The sequence below is a fragment of the Equus quagga genome, chromosome 16 (assembly GCF_021613505.1).
Source record: "Equus quagga isolate Etosha38 chromosome 16, UCLA_HA_Equagga_1.0, whole genome shotgun sequence".
In the NCBI taxonomy this organism is placed as follows: domain Eukaryota; kingdom Metazoa; phylum Chordata; class Mammalia; order Perissodactyla; family Equidae; genus Equus; species Equus quagga.
The window spans coordinates 53,642,390-53,666,177 of NC_060282.1; positions in this window are offsets into that span (position 1 = coordinate 53,642,390).

Here is a 23,788-nt window from a genome sequence, read left to right on the forward strand (position 1 = left end):
ATTTGGAACCCTTGCTAAAATTCTATTGACCACAGATATTTGTATTTATTTCTGGACTCTCAATTGTATTCTATACCTATGCCAGTATCACACTGTTTTGATGACTGTGGCTTTGAGGTAAGTTTTGAAATTGGGAAGTGAGTCCTCCAAGTTTGTTCTTTTTCAAGATTACTTCTATTATATGAAGTCTCATACAATTCCATATGAATTTGGAGAATGGCTTTTTGTGTATGAAAAAAAAGAGGCTGTCGGAATTTTATAGGAATTGTTTTGAATCTGTAGATCACTTTAGGTGGTATGAACCTCTTAACAATATTGTCTCTCTATCCAAGAACATAGGATATCTTTCCGTTTATTTAGTTCTTTTTTTTTTCATAATTTTTTGTAGTTTTGAGTGCATAGCTCTTTCATTTCCTTAGTTAAATTTATTCTTATGTATTTTATTCTTTAGGTGTTATTGTAAATGGAATTACTTTCTTAATTTCCTTTCAGATTGTTCATTGCACATGTATAGAAACACAGTGATTTTGGAGCGTCAAGTTTATATTCTGCAACTTTGCTAAATTCATTTGTTAGCTTTAGTGGCTTTCCTCTGGATTTTGGGGAGGATTTTTTTATATATAGGATCATGTCGCCTGCAAATAAGGGTAGTTTTCCTTCTTTTTTCTAATTTAGATGATTTTTATATCATTTTCTTATTTAACTGCTTTGGTCACAATATCCAATACAATGTTGACTAGCAGTGGCAAAAGCAGACATCTAAGTGTATTTTAATTTACCTCATGATTTCCTCTTTGACATATTGGTGGTTTGTAGTCTGCCATTTAATTTCCACATACTTGCAAATTTTCCTGTTTTACATCTGGTATTGATTTAAAAATCAATACCATCATTCCATTGTGACTGGAAAAGATACTTTGTGTGATATCAGTCTTTTTAAAATTATTGCAACTTGTTTTGTGGCCTAACATATGGTCTATCCTGGAAAAACTTCCATGTGCCCTTGAGAGAATGTTTACTCTATTATTGTTGGATGGAGTGTTTTATATATATATGTACACATACACATATATATATATACACAAAATCTGTCATGTTTAATTGGTTTATATTGTTGTTCAAGTCCTGAATTCAACTGGACATTTTACTATTATAATATGATAATTCCAGACATCATATTCTCCTCTGCCCCAGAGTTTCCTTTTTTTTTTAACAACTGTTGAAAACTGTAGTAGTGCATTTGCTTAGTGCTTCCCCAAATTATCATTGCAAAGGCTGTATCCCTTGCTGATGTAGTCACTGAAATGTTTGTCTGTTCCTTCAGCTGTGTTCAGCTTGCATTTTGACAGAAACTTCTTTGAATTCCAGGAGCTCTCCCAGTTTTTGCAAATTGTCTCTGTGTCTGGGCCTTCCTTCAACTCAGGGAGGATTGTATTGTGCCTAGGGATCCACCCAAGATGAAGACTTGGGGTCTTCTCAGGTTTTTTCTGAGCATGTGTCTTGCCCTGGGCATGCACATGGCTTTCTAAATTCCCCATTCTTTTAAATGTCCTAATTTCCTAGAGAAGTTCTCCTCAGGTTTTGCCTAACAACTATTTTGAAGTTCCTTTTTCTTCATTCAGTGCTTCCTTGGTTTCCAATAGTTTTACACTATTGTGTGTTTGGACTGTAATCTTTTGCCCCTGGTATCTGAGAGTTATTAATTCAACCTGCAGTTTTTTTGAGCTTTTTCCATTCGTGTTCCGAGTAAGGTGCAACTGAGAGAAGCACTTTGCTTCAGGCCTCAGGTAGCTCCCAGATGGGTTAGAACAAACATACATAAGAATTTGCCAATAAGGTCTGCTCTGCTTCCTCAGGGAAATGGTTCCATACCAGAAATACAAGCTGTCGTCACTTTAGGACAGCTTCTCCTTTAAGACCCCTGCCACACAGGGAGCAGGTAGGGGAAGAGTATGTAAAATTGATACAAAATCTACCAACCATTTTGAAGTTCCTTTTTCTTCATTCAGTGTTTCCTCGGTTTCTATAAATTTTTCACTCTTTTCTAGAGTTCTAACAAAATTGGTTTTGACCGTTTATGCTCAATTTTCAAAGCTTCTTTAGGGGGATAAGAGCTTGGAGCTTCCTTTTCTGCCATATTTTGGCATCACTCCCCAATATTTTGCTGCTGTTAAAGAAGGTAGACTTAGGGAAGTCTCCACTCTGCTCTTCTGGAAGTCCTCCCTCCCTAAGAATACTATACGAAGGCATTACAGTGTATGCAGTCTCTCAGACAAGGAAACTTCTTGTGCCATTTGTTTAATAAAGTACGACCCAAATACTTGTAGCCATTTTATGGTTGGAATTTTCTACAAGATCACTAAATATAGGAGATATTTTCCATAGTTTACATTCAGTGATTTTTAATTTGTCACAATACATTCCATATCAGGTTTTCACCAAAATTCCTGTTGTCGAGGTTCACACTGATTTCCACTGTGTTAAATCAAAGTATCAGCTCACAATTTTCTTGTGACTTGACTTATTAGCAGCATTTGCAATAATCAATCACTCTCTGGTTTTTTTTATTGAGTTAATGATAGATTACAATCTTGTAAAATTTGAGTTGTACATTATTGACTGTCAGTCACGTTGTAGGTGCACCCCTTCAACCTTTGTGCCCACCCCCTACCCCACCTCTAAGTGCCCATCAACAAATGATTGGATAAAGAAGATGTGGTATATATATACAATGGAATACTACTCAGCCATAAAAAAGAAGAAAATTATCCTATTTGCAACAACATGGATGGACCTTGAGGTAATTATGTTAAGTGAAATAAGCCAGATAGAGAAGGACAATCTCTATATGACTCCACTCATATGAGGAATCACTCTCTGTTCTTTAATATGCTCTCTCTACTTTGACTACCAAAGTGTCTTCACTTTCTCTCTCTCACACCAATTCCTCCTCTTTAATCTCTCACTAGTTCCTCCTCTTATTTCCCAACTCTCTCATATTGGCTTATTCCAGGATATCTTTTCTTTTCTCTACCCGCAATCACTACCCTGTGCTCTCAAACACTCTTATTTTTTTAAATCTCATGCATGTACTGAGAATTCCACAGTTTACATCTTCAAACCAGACCACTCTCTAAAACTCCAGTCTCATCTATCCAAGTGTACTGTCACTTGGGTGTTTAATCACTATCTCAAACTTATCATTTCAAGATGAACTCCTGATCTTTCTATCAAACCCTATTCCAGCCCATTCCAGTTTATTACAACTTCGTCCTGCCAGTTGCCCAGGCCAAAACTATGGAATCATCCTCGTCCCCACACTTTCCTTCACACTTTATGTTTGGTACTTCAGCAAATCTTTTTGCCTCTGCCTCCAAAATATATCCAGAATCTGATTCCCCTCATACTTCCACAGTGATGTCTCCTCTGATTCAAGCTAACATCAACTCTAGTCTGAATAACTGAAATCAACTCTTACCATTACTCCCCTACACAGCACCCAGAATAATCTCTTTACAGTATAAGTCGTATCACATTACTCCTTTCCTCAAAATCTCCCAATTTCCATTAGAATACAAGATAGAGTTTGGCTATTGTCTGCAAAACCCTACAGTGTTAGATCTGCCAGCACTTCTCTGATCTCATCTATTACTTTCATCTGGATCATTCCAATCAACCACACTGCCTCCTTGCTGTTCCTAGAACAATTCAGACAAATAACACCTTAGGGCGTTTTTCCTGGCTCTTAACTCTGTCTGAATATTCTTCTCTCAGAGATCCCTTCTCTCCTCCAAGTCTTGGGTAGTATTTTACCTTCTCAGTGAGAACCGTCATGACCATCCTTTTTAAAATTACAACCTGGCCTCTTTCTACTCGCAGTGTCCCCAATCTCTATACTCCTTCTGCATTTTTTTGTTTTGTTCCACACGTCTTATCACTTTCTAAAGTGACATACATAATTTATTTATTATAATGTATTCATTATATTATATTTTCTATTCATTGTCTTTCTCTCTGCTACCAGAGTATTAGCTCCATGAGGGGAAGAATCTTTTATCTGTTCATGGATATTTCCCAAGCACATAGAACAGTACTTGTATGCACGGTAGGCATTAAATAATATTTGATAAACAATGAATAAATTTTTCTATAACTTTGATGGGACATTTTGGCAAAAGAAAAATGTTACTATTGAATAACAATATTTGATATTATAGGATTCTTTTCAATATTATAATAACAGAAACATTCCTTTGCTTGATATAGCACATTTTGTTTATCCATTCATCAGTTGATGAAAATTTGGTTTGTTTCCACTTTTGGGCTATTATGAATAATGCTGCTATAAGTGTTTGTGTACAAGTTTTTGTGTGGACATATGTTTTTGGTTCTCTTGAGCATATACCTAAGAATGGAGTTGCTGGGTCACATGATAACTCTAATAGTTAACTTTTGAGTAATTCTCAAGCTCTTTCTGTCTTGGCTGCACTGTTTTACATTCCCATCAGCAATACATAAGGGTTCCAATTTCTCCACACCCTCACCAGCAATTGTTGATTGCAGCCATCTTGTGCCTGTTTGATTCTAGCCATTCTAGTCAGTGTGAAGCAGTATCACATTATGGTTTTGATTTTCATTTCCCTAACGACTAATGATGTTGAGCATATTTTCATGTGTTTATTGGCCATTCGTTTATCTTATTGGGAAAAATGTCTATTCAAACATTTTCCCATTTTTTAATTGGGATTTTTGACCTTTTATTATTCAGTTAAACATTTTTTTTCACTCTACTGCTTTAAGTTCACTTTGATTTGTCTAAATCCTGCTGTCTACTGTGCTCATGATTATGGGAAAATTACATAACTTCTCTGCACTTTTGTTTCTCCACTCATCAAAATGAGATGACATTACCAACATCACACAGTTTATATGAGTTAAGCACATACAAAGCATTTATCACAGTGACTGAACCATTTATAGGTATTGAGGAAATGAGACTGAAATCTGAAAGGATTCGTTGATGTAGCAAGTAATCACAGTGTAACTAAGACTCTGTATTTGAGGATCTGAATTACATAAATAGAAGATAGTAGAAATTGTGCTTAAAGTCCTGTCAAAAAGAGTTATGAAATATTTTAAATCAGGATAATATTAAATATTCCCAGAAGACACATCAAATTGCAGTATAATTACATAAATAAAATAAAAAGTACAATACTGTGGCCAAATAGAAAGGTTTACAAAAGGAAAGAGATTATAAGACAAGACATGTTTAAATAGTATTAAGAATAATTATTCAATATGCATAATTGCATAGTTTGTATGCGTTTTATATGCATTTTATATGATTTTGTGATTCAACAACAGTGCCTGGGGAAAAAAATGTAAACATTTTGCTTCATCAGAATTAAACTGTTTTCTTCATTAAGAAATAAAATATCTTAGGAGATTTTGTTTATGTCCTGGTGAAGCAGGAAAGGATTTTGGAACCCAAACCTCCATTTGTGGTTTAAGAGATTAAATCAATCCTGCAAACGTATACCAATTATGGGTTTTGTAACAAGGGACAAGTGTGTGCCAAATGGATAGTACTATATTTGTTATTCACAGAACATCAGTAAGTTGGTCCATTGCTGATAGCTCCTGTTCTAGCTTTCCATTCAATGGCAATGTTGCTAAACGAGGCAGATTAAGGTTGCCTAATTGATCGGTATTTCAAGATGGTCCACAGAAAAGATAAAACTACACACGCCTTTTTCAAGTTCTATTGGGCCAGATCACATCACTTACTGAATGAACCTATATCTAAGATATAAAAGGACCAAAGTGCAGTCAATGTAGGAAGACCCCCAAAAAGAGGTGATGGCAGCTTTTACTAAAGCATTATTGGATTTCAATAACAATTATAGGGACAATTTTATTACCAGGTCATTGTATTTTAACCCTTTTAGTTTTACACTTAAAATTTAAAAGAAACATTCTACAAGCTGTAAGATTGTCCAAATAGAAGGCAGGAAATAAAAACTGACTTAAATTTAGAGCATAGCCGTGACATAATTTTCTTTTCCTCTCCTCTCCCTGCCAAAAAGAATCAGAGGGCACATTTACAACACAGGCTTTGACCCTCTTCCTCCGGAAGAACCTCACGAGGACAAGATTCTAATATAGCACGGAGCAAATCAGATCTCTCCACTATTAACTGCAAAAAGTAAGGTAAAATGAGGCTAATTAGCCTCTAGACTAGATGCAAATTATGCTATTTCTCTTCCATATCAATGTTATAAAGAGATACCTTTACTCATTTAACTTTATGCTATCTCTATCACTGAAAGGAAGAAAACATAATTATCCTCATTTTCCAGGTTAAAAATTGAAGGACAAAAAATTTAAATGCCTGACCTTGTGTCATAAAGTGAATTGATGTGGCAAATCTCTTAGATATTCTGGTGCTCAAGCCAGGATTCTTTTCAATACAGTATGCTCTGTTTTTCTAAAATGTATTATCATCTGGAGTTAAGTTATTTTACAGACTTGGTTAAGAAAGGACAATTGAAAGCTAAGTTTTTGTTCTTTTCACTCTGCCTTGTCTTGCCTTGGATACATTGCACATTTCAGTAGATTAGAAATAAGACTGTCTTCAAGCTGCTCAGAGTTTTAGCTCGTTCTCTAACTAGCTGTGGAAGATGAACCTCATCACTTGAAAGTTAACCCTGCACTCACATTTCTCATCTACTCCATGGTGATAGCTGTGGTTTCCTTAGCCTACCAAACATGTTGGTTTGAGGAAACAGTTGATAATGTATTTGAATATGCTTTGAAAAGTATAAAGTATTACATAAGCATAGTCTTGTGTATTAATAGTACCACTTGCATCAATGCAACTGTTATTAATAATCATGCTTTTTCTGAATGCCCATAGCACTTATCTATACCTCTATTAAGATGCTTATCATTTTTCACCTCAGACATTAAAAGAATTGGTGTTTGTTATGCAGCATATGTTCCTGGATGACAAGAATCATGAGACTTTTAGACCCTTATATCTCTGAAGTATACCTATTGCAGTTAATGAAAATTTTACCAAAGGATTGGATTATAACTGGGCTCAGTTCTTGTCATTGATGGAGAACATCACATTTCCAGCATGACTGCTGAACAGAATCAAGGACACACCAACAGTGACCCAGATGGATAGCAAGGACATCCTGCAGGACAATTTTTCATAGGCATCGAGAGAGCCTAACTCTTCTGTTCTTCTCCAAAAGGAAATGTTTGTTTCCTCCTCCTAACCCCTTAATAATTATAGACTGAGTTAATGCTCATGGCATGGGAAAAAAATAAGAATTAATTGTTGGTGAGTGCTTCCATTTCAAACAGTTTTTAAAGAGGCAGCTTGCTTGTTTATAGCCATTAGTGACTGTATTTAAGTAAGAATGTGTTTCAATATTCAAGGTACTTTACACCAGAAATCCCATGTCAGCCCATACTTTTGTATAATGATGTGTATCATTGTGTGCTCAAGTTTATTAAAAACGAATAACACTGACAATGAGAAAGTAAATAAGACCTTTAATGGTCTGTTAATTGTCCTTCTTTGATCTGGCCATTAGTGTGTGTGTGTGTGTGTGTGTGTACAACTGTATTTGTGTGTGTGAACATTGGCCTCTGTGTGCACACACAACACAGCTCCCACCAGGAGGGGTCTGAGTTGCTTCCAGGGACAAAGAAGAATTTATGCTAATATATTCATTCTACTAAACCCTTTTATAATTAAGGGACATGAATTTTCCAAATAGCTGACCAAGGTCAGGTTGTAGCTTGTGAACATTAAAAAACTTAAAACTAATTGGCCCTAGGGTCAAAGTCCTTGACTTCAGCTAAGAATGTCAAATCTCCTATAAGCAATGCTATTCAGCAAGGCAGTAGTGCATCACTCTATACAAATTTTGTCTTACTTTCTACCTTCCATTTAACTCAGTTGCACACATTTTTAAAAGTTTAATCATCTTCCTTTTAGAAAAGGGCCCTATTAAACCTGCATTCATTCCTTTCAATTATTATATTTGGCCTCCAAAAGGAGGGCATTCCAATTTCATGGTCAACACAGGATGCAATTTTACACTTGAAAATAATGTCAAGAGCTATCTGTAATGGTACATGGAGACAGACAGATGACCCATAACTTTACTGGGTGAAAAAAAAGGCATTTGAGATGTCCTCCAGAGTTTCTAGGATATTTTGGAACTGGATCTTGCAGATAATTATTATCATTGGTCTGACAGATATTATTATCTTTGGTCTGACAGATGCAGTAATTATTGGGTGGACTTATTAAGAACAAATGCTGTTGACAAGAATAATTAAAATAGCAGTCAGTACTGTTGATCTAGTCATTACTCCTTTTCCTTCCTAAAGCTTTACTAAAACACATCCTTTTTGCTTTCACAGGACTAACGTTATTGATGGAACAAAGATCTTGGAGTTGAATTGATACCTATGTGTATGTACTGACCACTAACATTCTCTATGTTTGAGGACTAGTGTGAAGCTTTAATAATAAAATACCTATGAGATGCATTGAAATTAAAGTTTGTGCTTTTTATTATAAAAATAGCATAATTTTATTCTCCATAAATCTCATTTATGCATCACTTATATGAGTAGTTTTTGTTGTTGTTGTTTTGGGTTTTTAAAATTTTTTAAATTGCAGTAACATTGGATTATAACATTATATAGCTTCCAGATGTACATTGTAATATATTTCGAATTCTGTGTAGATCACATCATGTTCACCACCCGAAACCTAATTATAGTCCATCCCCTCACATGTGAGCCTAATCACCCCTTTTGCCCCCCCTCCCCCCTTCCCCAAAGGTAACCACCAGTCCAGTCTCCATTGCTATGTGTTTGTTTGTTGTCTTTATCTTCTACTTATGAGTGAGATCATACAGTATTTGACTTTCTCCCTCTGACTAATTTCACTCAACATAATACCCTCAAGGACCAATCACCTTGTCAAAAATGGCCGGATTTCATCATTTCTTATGGCTGAGTAGTATTCCATCGTGTATAAATACCACATCTTCTTTATCCATTCATCCCTTGATGGGCTCCTAGGTTGCTTCCAAGTCTTGGCTATTGTGTATAACGCTACAAGGAACATAGGGGTGCAAGTATCTTTATGCCTTTGCATTTTCAAGTTCTTTGGATAAATACCCAGCAGTGGGATAGCTGCATCATATGGTAGATCTATCCTTAATTTTCTGAGGATACTCCATACTGCTTTCCATAGTGGCTGCACCAGTTTGCACTCCCACCAGCAGTGTATGAGCGTTCCCTTCTCTCCAAATCCTCTCCAACACTTGTTGTTTCTTGTCTTGTTAATTATAGCCATTCTGATTGGAGTGAGGTGTATAAAGTTTGTGCTTTTAAAACTACAATTTAAGATTTTTGAGGGCAAACTGTTTTTAAGATTTTTGTGTGACAACTCCTATGAAGTCAGGAATATCCAGTTAGATGTTACTTGATCCTTTAAAAATGATCAAATGTACTTCTTTAATGGAGAAAAACAAAGCAGGGTAAGGAGACTAGTAAGTACTAGGGTGAGGGTGGGTTGTTATTTTATGTAGAGTAGCCAAGGAAGGCCTCCATGAGGCAGCATTGGAGCAGAGACTGAAAGTGAGGGTAAGACATGCACAGAATTTCAGATGAAGTGAGTTCCAGACAGCATGAATGGCAATTGCAAAGGCTCCGAGGCAGGAGAATATTTGGTATGTTGGAAAAACTACAAAGAGGCCCCATAGCTGGAATGAAGTGAGGAAAGTGGGAGAAGAAGAATTTACATGAATGAATAAATAGGACCCTATCATTTTGATTGGATGTCTCCCATATTTTTTCTTTTCTCCCTCTTCTCCCCTTCTCCACTTTACCTCCATCATCCCCACTATAACTCCTACTATTAACCCAGAAAGTATCCTTCCAAAATTTTCTCTTTGTTTGTGTAATTATGTTCAGACATACATATCCAGACTCACAAAGGTTGTGTTCTGTCTTTCTCTCATAAAAATGAGATTGTATTATTCATACTTTTCTGCAATTGCATTTCTCACTTAATCACATCAACTATGTGAGTTTTAACTTATTATTTTCAAAGACCATGTAAAACTCCACAAGTTGAAGATACTCTATTTTATACCACCCTTCTATTAGTGGACATTGTTTCTTTCCAGTTTTTGCTACTATAAACAATAATGCAAAAAATATCTTGAATATATATACTTATGACATATACCGTCTTTAATTGATGGGATACATTCATTAGAATGAAATTGATGGGGTAGGTATATGTTTATTAATAGATATTGATACCTTTAAAACAAGAAGGTTATAATGATTCACATTTTACCAAGGATTAGGACAGTGCCCTTCTGCTCATATCCTGCATCAATGTGTTATTTTTACCAAAGTGAGGAATATAAAAGGTGAGCTCACTGATATTAATATTTAAATTTTCCCGAAGGCTGAAGCTTTTATATTCTTATTGACCTTTTCAATTTAAATTCCATTAACTTTTCCCATCTTAGACCATGCTAAGGGCTTCACTTTGCTCAAATCCTTCACGTTCTTTGGTGATTTTCCACGTCCACTGGCTTTCTTGTTAAATTTATCTCTTTCTGTAGAGTTTTCTTTTTGCTATTATAAATGAAATGTTTCATTTTACACTTTCATTTCCAAAATCTAATCATTATTGAAGTAACTACTGGTTTCATATATCTATTCATCTTACCAAATTTTCTTTTTAGTTTCAGTAGTTTTATTCTAAAATCTCTCATATTTTCTACATACACATTTAGATGATCAGCAAAAATAAAAATAATGATGACTTTAATTTCCCAATGTTTATTCTAATTATTTCATTTTCTTTTCTCATCTTATTTGCTGAAACTTCAAAACATTGTTGAATATTAATGGGAGCTAACTAGTATCCTTCTCCAGTTTCTGACATAAAATGAAAAGGATTTTGCTTTGAAATTTAGACTATTTAATGTTAGTTCTTTTGGGAAAATATATTTAAGCAATTTCTTACTATTACTTTTTACTTTGTGCTTTTTATAGGAATGGCTGTTAATATGCTCTTATGGACTTTTTAGCATCTAGTCATATAAACATAGCATATTAGAATTTTAATTTTAGGTAAAAGAATATTTTGGTTGACTTCCTGATATGAAAATTCCTGCCTAGAATAAACTACTTGGATTTAAAATATTGTACATTTAATTATTTTGGGATTCTGTTTTCATGTATTTTATTTCCAATTTTTTTGCATCTATATTCATGTATAATTGCTTCCCGGCCTTTTGGCTAAGATCAACCATAGTATATTCATATATAAATTGGTTTATTATTATTATTTTGTATTGTTAGGTTTGTATACTAAAGTAAGCTAATAGATTTCTGAACACTTATTATCTGGGCATTTTACACAAAAATTAACTCAAAATAGATTAAAGACTTAAATTTAAGACCCAAAGCCAAAACATAGGTGGTATGCTCTTTGACATCAATCTTAGCAATATCTTTTTGGACATGTGTCCTTGGGCAAGGGAAACAAAAGCAAAAATAAACAAATGGGACTACATTAAACTGAAAAGCTTCTGCACAGCAAAGGAAACCATCGACAAAATGAAAAGACAACCTACCAAATGGGAGAAGATATTTGCATATCATATATCCAATAAGTAGTTAATATCCAACATATATAAAGAGCTTATGCAACAACAACAAAACAACCAACCAGAGGATCTGAAATGAGCAGAGGATCTGAACAGACATTTTTCCAAAGAAGATATGCAGCTGTCCAATAGGCACATGAAAGATGTTCAACATCACTGATTATTAGGGAAATGCAAACCAGAACCACAGTGAGTAACAGCTCATGCCCATCAGAATGGCTGTTATCAGCACTGGAACTCTTTGTGGTTAGACCCCCTTCAGCCCTAAGTCCATCTAATCCTAGTGCTGTTTTCAAAGGCAGGATTTTAGACACCTTTCCAGTCACTTCTATGGTAACTAGTCCACTTAAGTTTTACGTTTTTTGGTTTAATTCTGAAAAATTATATTTGTCTAAGTAATCATCTAGCACTAATATCAAACTTTATTGTAATAGAGTTGCATAAACTGTTGACATAATGCCTTTGGTCTTTTATAATTTCTCCTTCCTCATTCTTAATGCTTTTTGTTTTTGTTCTTTTTTCCAATCAAACTTATGAGTGATTTATCTATTCATTTTTTTCCCAAAAAATCCACTTCTTAGCTTTCTAGTCAAGCAATTTTGGTCTGTTTATGTTTATTAATTCTCTCTTCCTACTTTCTTTTAATTTGTTTTCTTAGACATTTTTTGAAATTCTTGGAATGAGTACAAAGTTCTGGCATTTTTTTCCTCTTTATTCTTTAACACAATTATTTCAGAATTTAATTTTTTTATTTTACTTTTTATTTATTTTTTTTTTTCAGAAAGTTTAGCCCTGACCTAACATTTGCTGCCAATCCTCCTCTTTTTGCTGAGGAAGACTCGCCCTGAGCTAACATCCATGCCCATCTTCCTCTAAGGAATGTAATTTCTTTTTTTTGAGTAGAGCTTTTGATATTCCACAGATTTTCCTTTTTATTCAAATTGAAGTAGAATTTATATACAGTAAAATACCCAGATAATAACTGTTCAGTTCAATAGGTTTTGACAAATGGTGTAGTGCACCGTATTCTCAGATGTTGCTGATGGGAATGTAAAAAGGCTCAAATGCTTTAGAGCACTCTTGACATTTTCTTGTAAAATTAAACACAATCTATGCTACAACCCTGCAATTCTACTAATAAGTCTTTGCTTAAAAGCGACACACATTTTTGTGTACAAAAAACTTGTTAAAGAAAATGCTAATCTCAGTCTTATTTATAATAGTTCCAAATTGGAAACGAGTCAAATATCTACAAATAAAATAATGGGTAAACAAATCAAAGTATATTCATACAATGGAATGTACTCAACAATAAAGCCTGAGAAGTATTGACAGAGGCAAAAACCTGGATGAGTCTCAAAAACATGATACTGAGCAAATGAAGCCAGAAAAAACAGTATGCACTGTTCAAATCTATATGAATTCCTAGAACATGCAAAACTAATCAATGGTGACTAAAATCAGAACAGTGGTTGCATCTGGTGACGTGGAGTGGAGGACTGAGCACATTTCCACGTACTTATTGGACACATATTTTCTTTTGTGTAGTATCTGTTCCAATCTTTTTGCCCATTTTTTAAATGGGGTTGTTCATGCTTTTTTTTTTTAGATTTCTACAAATTTTTATATACTCTAGATGCATGTTCTTTCTCAGATATATCTTGTGTAAAATCATGTTTATTTTCTCAATGGTGATTTTTATTAGAAAAAATTAATTTTGTTGGTCCAAATTATCAATTTTTGTCTATGATTAGTGCTTTAGGTGTCCTGCTTGAGAAGTCTACCTACCTAAAGATATTCTCTTATGTTCTATTCCAGAAACCTTATCTGGCTTTATATTCAGATTTTAGATTTATTTAGATTTTATATTCATATCTATGATACATCTCTAATATTTCTATATGAATGGGAGTCAAGGTTCATATTTTTTTCTTTAAGGATATCCAGTTTTTCTGGCACAATTTGAATTAACTCAGCATGTTGGCTGAAAATCAAGTGACTATATATTGTGGATCTGCTCCTAGGCTCTCAACTCCGCCACTGATCTGTATGTCTCTGCCTACACCAGTATCACAGACTTGACGACTGTAGCTTCAAAGTGAATTTTGAAATCACGTAGTAAAAGTCCTCCAACTTTTTCTTTCTTAGAATCATTTTCACTACTTTAGACCTTTTGTATTTCCATAAAAAATTTAAGCATGAGCTTTCCAGTTTCTTCATAAATGCCTGATGTGATTTATTCGGATTGGATTGACTCTATAAATCAATTTGGGAAAGATGGACATGTTAATAATATTGAGCCTTCCAATCATAAATACAGTAGTATATCTATTTGTTTAAATCTTTAATTTCTCTTGGTAATGTTTTACAATTTTAAGAATAGAGGTCTTGCACACCTTTAATTAGATTTATTCCTAAATATTTGATCTTTTATTCCATTGCAAATGAATTTTAATTTCAATATGCAACTGTTCATTGCTAGTACATAGAAATACAATTGTTTTTATTTTCTATTTGTAAGCTTTAATCCTGTGAGGTTTCTAAATTCATGTATTAGTTCTTGTCATTGTCTTATAGATTTCACAGTTTTCTACATAAAAAATCATGTTCTCTTCACATAACGACAGTTTTACTTTTCCAAACTTTAATGCCTTTTGCTTCTTTTACCATGCTACATTGGCCAGATATTTTGTTCAACAAAATGGCAAGAGCAGACATCCTTGTCATGGTCCTGAACTTAGGGAGAAGTCATTTAATGTTTCACTATAAAGTATGATGTTAGTTGTGAGTTTTTCACAGCTGCCTCTTATAAGAGTCAGGAAGTTCCTTTCTGATTCTGGTTTGTGAGAGTTTTCCTCCTGAAGAGGTGTTGAATTTTTTTAAATACATTTTTTGCATCTATCAAAATAATCATATGAACGGTAAGTGGTGAATTACATTGATAGATATTTGTATGTTAAACCAATCTTATATTCTTGAGATGTCTCACTTGTCGTGATATACTACCTTTTCTATATATTTCTGGATTTGATTTGCTAATCTTGTATCTATGTTCATGAAGGAAATTGTTTTATAATCTGCATTGAGCACTTGTAAGATTTGAGCGTAAAGATTATGCTGGCCTCATAAAACAAAATTTCCTTTCTCCTTTATTTTCTGAAAGAGTATGTATAGGATTAGTAGTATTTCTTCTTTGAGAGAACACACCAGTGACGCCATCTGAGCGCAGAGTTTTCTTTGTGGATAGTGTTTTCATTGCAAATTTAATTTCTTTCATAGATTTGGGCAATTTAAATTTTCTGTTTCTTCATAAATCAGTTTTGTTAAATGGTATTTTTCAAAGAATTTATCTATTTTACCAAAGTCAACAAAGCTATTGGCATCGAGGTATTAAAAATATACTTCTTAATGATACATCTTTTTTCATTATTGATGTTGGTAACATGTTGTTGTTTTTTTCTTGATTAGTCTTGCTAGAAATTTATCACTTGTATTAATCTTTTAACTAACTTTTGACTTTGTTGTTTTCTCTACTGTTCATTTTTCACTTCACTGGTTTTTCCTTTATATTTGTTTTTCCTTTCTTCTACATACTTTAGATATAATTTGTTATCCTATTACTAGCTTCTGAATATGAAGCTTAGAAAGCTAATTGTAAACATTTCTTCTTTTCTAAAATGAACGATTAAAGCTATATATTTCCTATAAGCATTTCTTCAGAGGCATCCCACAGATTTTGATATGTTGTTTTCATTAGCATTTAGTTAAAAATGTTTCCTAGCTTCCCTTGTGATTTCCTCTTTAATATAAGGATCATTTAGCAACATGTTATTAAATTCGCAAATATTTAGTAATCCTGATATGTTTTTGCAACCAATTTCTAATTTAATAGCACTGTGGCACTCTAAGATGTCCATCCTTTGATATTTATCAAGATGCCTTATGGTGAAGCATAGGATCTATCAGCCATTTTTGTCCTTATTTTACATGCACTTGAAAAGACTGAATACAGTTGTTGGTTTTATGGTTCTATAAACGTCAATTAGGTCAAATTGGTTCATAATGTTACTCAAATTATTCAAATATTCTATGTATTTACTAATGTTTTGTGAACTTTTATATCTTACTGAATGAGAGTTCAATTTACAGTTACGATTATAGGTCTGTCAATTTCTTCCTCTAGTTCTTTCAAATTTTGCTTCACATATATTGAAGATGTGTTATTAGACGCACACACATTAGAATGTTTGTGTCTTCTTACTAATCTTTGTGGCATTATGGCATATCTCATTTTCTCTCTAGTAATAGCCTCTGTCTTGAAATCTACTGTGTGTGATGTGAATATAGCCAAACCGGTGTTGTAACACTCAGTTTTTGTATGACCAACATGAACAAGAAACTGAAATTATTTCATTTCGTTTTAATTAATTAAATTGTAAATATAAATAGCTACATATGGCTAGTGGCTAGTGTATTGGGCAGCACAGCTTTAGAAATTAGAACACGCATCTTTAAGTTACCACAGTTTACTTTTTAAATAATATCATATTACTTCACGAGGAATGTAAGAAATTTACAAATGCATAATTCCATTTGTCCCCCTCTTGCCCGTAAGGCTCTTATTGGCCTATATCTTAACTTCTACATATGCTAGAAAACACACAATATGCCTTATCATTATTTTTGCTTTAAACTGTTAATAGTCTCTCTTCCTAATCAAAGGTGTGTTTGAAGAATTCTCTCAGTACGGTCCTAATCTTAGACTAAGATTTTGGAAAGCTTGCAGAACCTCAGGGAAGTTTCTCTCAGCTCTGCTGCACTGCTTTCTGCTTTCAGAGTGCAACGCTTGGGCTGGGCAAAGCCCTCTGAGCCCCGGGAGGGTGTCTCTCAGCTCTCCCGCCTTGCCGCCAATCCCTTCTGTAATATCCCCAGGCACTCTGTGAAGACCCCCCAGGAGCTCTGTGAAGTTGGCCAGTAGAGGCAGATTCACACTGTGGCAGTAGTTTCCACGAATTCTAACCTTTCATGCCAGCCTATAGGCAACTATTAAAAGTTTATTAAAAATTGACTGGTTTCTCTAATTTAAAAAATATTTTAAAACTTTTATTTTAGAACTTCTTGGATTTGTTTTGATCATTAGGGTAAAAGTAGCATTCTCACACAGCTTTCTACATACTTACCAGTAGCAGAAGTCTCTCTGTAGATTTTTGTAATAAAATTTATTTTTATTTTCATGGTTTCCGGTGTGTTATTACTTTGATTCTAAGGTTACCTATAAGATTGTTTATTACATTCTAAGTACTTGAATTGCTTTGTTTTTATTATTTATTCCTAACTTTATGGGCTTATGATTAGAGAAAGTGATATATAAAATTTCTATTTTTTTGACATTTCCGTGAAGACTTTTCTGTGGTCAAATACATAAATGATTTTTGTAAGTGTTCCATAGACATACAAAATACCAAGGTTTTTACGCATTAGCTATTTCTTCTGTGTCCTTATTCTCTTTGTTCTACCAGATCTGTTCAGTTTTGAAAAAGGTATATGGAAGTATTCTACTGTAACTGTATTTGCATCAAGTTCATACATTTCCATTTTTCGGCTTATATATTTAAGTCTTCTGCTTTTTTAGCAGATGCAGAGTTATAACTGTCATTACTTCTTTACAAACTGTATACTTTATCATATACCTACTTATGCAAACAAAACATTGGTCTATAAGTATATAAATTTCAGGTGTTTATCATTATATTTCTATTTCTGTGTAGACTACATCATGTTCACCACGCATCACCATCACATGTGCCCCCTCCTCCCTTTCTCCTTCCCCTTCCCCCACTTCCCTTCTGGTAACCACCAGTCTAATCTCTGTATTTATGTGTTTGCTTGTTGTTGTTGTTGCTGTTTTTATCTTCCACTTATGACTGAAATCATACGGTATTTGACTTTCTCTGTTTGACTTATTTATTGACTTATTTCTCTGTTTGGCTCATTGGCATAATACCTTCAAGATCCATCCATGTTGTTGGATGATCTCCTCTCTTTTTACAGCTGAGTAGTATTCCACTGTATATACATACCACATCTTCTTTACCCATTGATGGGAACTTAGGTTGTTCCCAAACCTTGGCAATTGTGAATAATGCTGCAATGAACATAGGATGTAAATATCTTTTCGACTTACTGTTTTCATGTTCTTTGGATGAATACCCAGAAGTGGAATAGCTGGATCATATGGTAGTTCCCTTCTTAATTTTTTGAGGAATTTCCATACTGTTTTCCATATGCCTGCACCAATTTACATTCCCACCAACAGTGAATGAGGGTTCCCTTTTCTCCTCCTCTCCAACACTTGTTATTTCTTGTCTTGTTAATTGTAGCCATTCTGACAGATGTGAAGCAATATCTTGTTGTAGTTTTGACTTGCATTTCCCTAATAACTAGTGATATTGAACATCTTTTTATGTAAACCTGTTGGTTATCTGTACATCTCCTTTGGAAAAAAAATCTCTCTTCAGATCCTTTGTCCATTTTTTAATTGGGTTGTTTGTTTTTTTCTGGTTAGTTGTATGAGTTCTTTATATATTTGGGGTATTAACCTCTTATCTGATATATGATTTGCAAATATCTTCTCCCAATTGTTAGGTGGTCTTTTCATTTTGTTGATGGTGTTCTTTGCTTGCAGAGATTTCTACTCTGATGTAGTCCCATTTGTTTATTTTTTCTTTGGTTTCCTGTGCTTAGTGATACATGGTATTTAAAAAGATACTGCTAAGACTGATGTCAAAGAGCAAGTGCCTGTGTTCTCTTCTAGGAGTTTTAAGACTTTAGGTCTTGAATTCAAGTCTTTAATCTATTTTCAGTTAATTTTTATGTATGGTGTAAAATAATGATCTACTTTCATTCTTTTGCATGTGGCTGTCCAGTTTTCCCAACACTATTTATTGAAGAGACTTTCCTCTCTCCATTATATGTTCTTGGCTCCCTTGTCAAAAATTAGCTGTCCTTGGATGTGTGGGTTTATTTCTGGGCTCTTGATTCTATTCCATTGATCTGTGTGTCTTTTTTTGTGCCAGTACCATGCTGTTTTGGTTACTGTAGCTTCGTAGTATATTTTGAAATCTGGGAGTGTGGTTATCTCTGGTTTTGTTCATTTATTCTCAGGATTCTTTTGGCTATTCCCCGTCTTTTGTTGTTCCATAAAAATCTTAGGGTTCATTGTTCTATTTCTGTGAAAAATGTCATTGGGAGTTTGATAGGAATTGCATTGAATCTGTGGATTGCTTTAGGAAGTATGGACACTTTAACTATGTTAATTCTTCCAATGCATGAGCACAGACTACCTTGCTATTTCTTTGTGTCTTCTTGAATTTCTTTTAATAATGTTTTATAGTTTTCAGTGTATAGGTCTTTCATTTACTTGATTAAATTTATTCCTAAATATTTTATTCTTTTTTTGTGATTGTAAATGGGATTGTATTCTTAATTTCTTTCTGCTATTTTGTTGTTATCGTATAGAAACACAACTGATTTTTGTATGTTGATTTTGTATCCTGCAACTTGACTGCATTAATTTATTACTTCTAAAAGTTTTTTAGTGGATTCCTTAGGTTTTCTATATATAAAATCATGTCATCTTCAAATAGTGACAGTTTCACTTCTTTTCCAATTTGGATCCCTTTTATTTCTTTTTCTTGCCTGATTGTTCTGGCTGGGACTTCCAATACTATATTAAATAAGAGTGGTGGAGGTGGGCATCCTTGTTTGGTTCCTATTCTTGGATGGATAGCTTTCAGTTTTTCACCATAAAGTATGATCTTAGCTGTGGGTTTGTCATATATGGCCTTTATTATGTTGAGGCACTTTCCTTATATACCCATTTTATTCAGAGTTTTTATCATAAATGGATGCCGTATCTTGTCAATTGCTTTCTCTTCATTTATCAATATGATCATGTGATTTTTATTCTTCATTTTGTTAATGTGGTATATCGCATTGATTGATTTGCAGATGTTGTACCATCACTGCATACCTGGAATAAATCCCACTTGATTGTGGCGTATGATCCTTTTAATGTATTGTTGTATTTGATTTACTAGTATTTTGTTGAGGATTTTTGCATTGATGTTCCTCACTGATATTGGCCTGTAATTTTCTTGTTTGTATTGTCCTTTTCTGTTTTGGATATCAGGGTAATGTTGACCTTGTAGAAATAGTTAGGAAGCATTCTCTCCTCTTCAATTTTCTGGAAGAGTTTGAGAAGAATAGGTATTAAGTCTTCTTTAAATGTTTGGTAGAAATCGCTGGGGAAGCCATCTGGTCGTGAACCTTTTATTTTTTGGGAGGTTTTTGACCAGTGTTTTGATCTCCTTATTAGTGATTTATTCAGAATCTCTGCCTTATTGATTTATTTTTGGAAGGTTCTATGATTCTAAAAACTTACTATTTCTTCTAGATTATCCAGTTTTTTGGTGTGTAACTTTTCGTGTTATTCTTTTATAATCCTTTGTATTTCTGTGGTATCCATTGTAATTTCTACTCTTCCATTTCTGATATTATTTATTTGAGTCTTCTCTCTATTTTTCTTGGTAAGACTAGCTAAAGGTTTGTCAATTTTTTAACCTTTCAAAGAACCAGCACTTGGTTTCATTGATTTTTTTTCTATTCTTTTAGTCTCTATTTCATTTATTTCTGCTCTGATTTTTATTTTTTCCTTTCTTCTACTTATTTGGGGCTTTGTTCTTCTTTTTCTGCTTCCTTGAGGAGTATTGTTAGATTGTTTATTCAAGATCTTCCTTGTTTCTTATAGTAGGCCAGTATTGCTAAAACTTCCCTCTTAGTACTGCCTTTGTTGTATCCTACACATTTTAGTTATGTTATTTTTCACATTCCTTTGTGTCCAGGTATTTTTTGATTCGTTCATTGACCCAGTAGTTGTTCAGTAACATTTTGTTTCATCTTCACATGTTTGTGGCTTTTTCAGTTTTCTTTTTGTTGTTGATTTCTAGTTTCATACTGTTGTGGTCAGAAAAGATGCTTGGTATTATTTCATTCTTCTTAAATTTATTGAGACTTGTTTTGTGACCTATTATGTGACCTATCCTGAAGAATGTTCCATGTTCATTCAAAAGGAGTGTGTATTCTGCTGTTTGGGGATGGAATGTTCTGTATATGTTTACTAAGTCCATCTGGTCTAATGTGTCATTTAAAGCTAATGTTTCCTTATTAATCTTCTGTTCAGGTGATCTATCTTTTGAAGTAAGTGGAACACTAAACTTCCCTACTGTATTGTCAATTTCTCCTTTTATATCTGTTAATAATTGCTTTATATATTTAAGTGCTCCTATGTTGGGTTTATACATGTTTACAAGTTCTGTGTTGTCTTGTTGGATTGTTCCCTTTATCATTATGCGATGCACCTCTTTGTCTTTTATTACAGTTTTTGCTTTAAAGTCTGTTTTGTCTGATATAAGTATTGCTACCCCAGCTTTCTTTTAATTGCCATTTGCATGGCGTATATTTTTCTATCCCTGCACTTTCAGTTTGTGAGTGTCTTTAGGTCTGAAGTGTGTCTCTTGTATGCAGCATATATATGAGTTTTGTTTTTGTATCCATCCAGCCACCCTATATCTTTTGATTGGAGCATTTAGTCCATTGACGTTTGAAGTAGCTATTGATAAGTATGTACTTACTGCCATTTTGTTGCTGTTTTTCTAAGAGTTTTAGTAGTTCTCCTCTTTTCCTTTCTTCTCTTGCTCTTTTCCCTTGTGATTTTATGGCTGTCAGTATTATGATTGGCCTTCTTTCTCTTCTTTTTGTGTATTTATTATAGGTTTCTGACTTGTGATTACCATGAGGTTCATAACCTATATGAATAGCAATCTATATTAAGACAATGATCTCTTAAGTTTGACCTTTATGAAAAGTCCTATGTTTTGACTCCTTCTGATGCATTTTGTTTTTGATACCATATTTTTACCTCTTTCTGTTTGTGTGTATCCCTTAACTTCTCATCATGGAAATAGAAATTTTTAGTACTTTTGTCTTTTGACTTTCATTCTAACTTTATAGGTGCTTGATCCATTACCTTTACTGTATATTTGCTTTTATCAGTGATTTTTTTCTTTGATAGTTTTCTTATTCATATTTGTGGTCTGTTATTTTCCTCTTAAATAAGTCCCTTTAACGTTTCATGTAAGGCCAGTTTAGTGATGATAAACTCCTTTAGTTTTTGCTTGTCTGTGGAAAACTCTTTATTTCTCCTTTCATTCTGAATGATAACCTTGCTGGGTAGTGTATTCTTGGTTGTAGAATTTTTTCCTTTCAGTATTTGAATATATCATGCCACTACCTTCTAGCCTGTAAGGTTTCTGCTGAGAAGTCAGCTGATAACCTTATGGGGTTTCCTTTTTGTGTAACTTATTGTCTTTCTCTTGCAGCTTTTGGAATTCTTTCCTTATCTTTAATTCTTGACATTTTAAGTATAGTGTGTCATGGTGTGGGCCTCTTTGGGTTTATCTTGTTTGGTGCTCTCTGTGCTTCCTGTGCATGGATGTCTATTTCCTTCCTCAGATTAGGGAAGTTTCCAACTATTATTTCTTCAAATAAGTTCTCTGCCCCTTTGTTTCTATCTTCTCCTTCTGGGACACCTATAATATGAATGTTAGTATACTTGATGTTGTCCAAGATGTCCCTTAGACTATTCTCATTCTTTTCAATTCCTTTTTCTTTTTCCTGTTCAATTTGGGTGATTTCCTCTACTCTTTCATCCGGATCACTGATCTATTCTTCTGTGTCATCTACTCTGCTGTGGATTCCTTCTAGCAAGTTTTCATTTCCAATATTGTATTCTTCAGTTCTAGTTGTTCAAATTCTGATTTCTTGAACTTTGTTCAAGTTCTCACTGTGTTCATCTGTTCTTCTCCCAAGATCAGTGAGCATCCTTAGGACTGTTAGTTTGTACTCTTTATTAAGTAGATTGTTTATTTCTGTTTTGTTTATTTCTTTTTCTGAGGATTTGTTCTGTTCCCTTATTTGGAGCACACACCATTGTCTCCTCATTTTGCCTACTTCTCTGTGCTTGTACCTATGTATCCGGTAGATCAGCTACATCTCTCAATCTTGGAAATGTGGCCTTATGTAAGAGATGCTTTATGGGGCCTAGCAATGTGCTTCCCTCTTGTCACGCATTCCAAGTGTTCCAGGAGGGTCCCCTGTGTGCCCTCCTGTTGTGTCAGGGTTCTTTTGTTGTGGGAACTCAGGTGGGCTAGGCTGGCCCCCAGGCTGACTGTTTGTGTGGCTCAGCCATGTGTAACTGCTATGGTTGCTTTATGGGGTGGGTCAAGCCCCAGCATGGCTGGCTGTGAGTTCTAATAGTACACAATTCCTGCTGTTTTGCTATTAAGCAAGTCAGGCCCTCAATGTGGCTGATTTCTAGGCTCAGGGGGCTCACAATTGCTGCAGGACTCTGATGTGACTCTCTTCAGCATGAAGCTGTTTTAAGGTCTCTCAGGAGTGCAAATGGGTGAGGTTGGCCCCAGGTATGGCAGTGAACAATCATTTCAGGAGTTGGAAGGTGGGGCAGATCCCCTGTGTGGATGTTTGAGATGGCCAGTGGCACAAGTCTGCTGCTGCCAACATTCCCACCACCAAAGGGCCCACACACCCCACCTACATAGGCCCATGAGTTCACTGTAGGCTTACTGGTGGGTGGGACAGTCCCTAGGCTGGGCTACCTGCCCTGGATGCAATGGATTAAATTAGTGCTCTAGTGGGTGGGGCAAACCCCTGCGCTAACAGGCTAGAGGAAGTAATACAATGGTACTGCTGGCATCTATGTTAGCACAACCAAATTAGGTCACAATAATGGCTGCCACCAGTGTCTCAGCCCTGGGAGGGTGGGTCTTGCCACTTCTTGCCTCTCTGAGATGCAGTCAGAGCTTAGTAAGTGAATTTCCTGCACTTTTCTTTCTGGTGTTTTTATGTTGGTTTCTGGAACAGGTGAATCTGTGCATGGGCCATTTAAGAGCAGGTTTTTCTGTCTCTGAAGTTTGATA